The sequence below is a fragment of the Arachis duranensis genome, chromosome 1 (genome assembly GCF_000817695.3).
Source record: "Arachis duranensis cultivar V14167 chromosome 1, aradu.V14167.gnm2.J7QH, whole genome shotgun sequence".
NCBI lineage: Eukaryota > Viridiplantae > Streptophyta > Magnoliopsida > Fabales > Fabaceae > Arachis > Arachis duranensis.
The window spans coordinates 3,383,446-3,383,649 of NC_029772.3; positions in this window are offsets into that span (position 1 = coordinate 3,383,446).

The window sequence follows — 204 nt, forward strand, 5'->3', positions numbered from 1 at the left end:
TTGGAATTACATAGGGTTTCATACTAAAGGAACTATAAGAGATTATATGATATCAATAGAAAACCAAATAATAGAAGAGTTAGCAACAAAAACAACAGCTTATGATAAGATATTATATATAATGATGATTCTATACAAAGAATTTTTTGGAAAAAATATTATAGATCATAGACAAGAAGTCTATAATAAAGAATATCAAGAAGC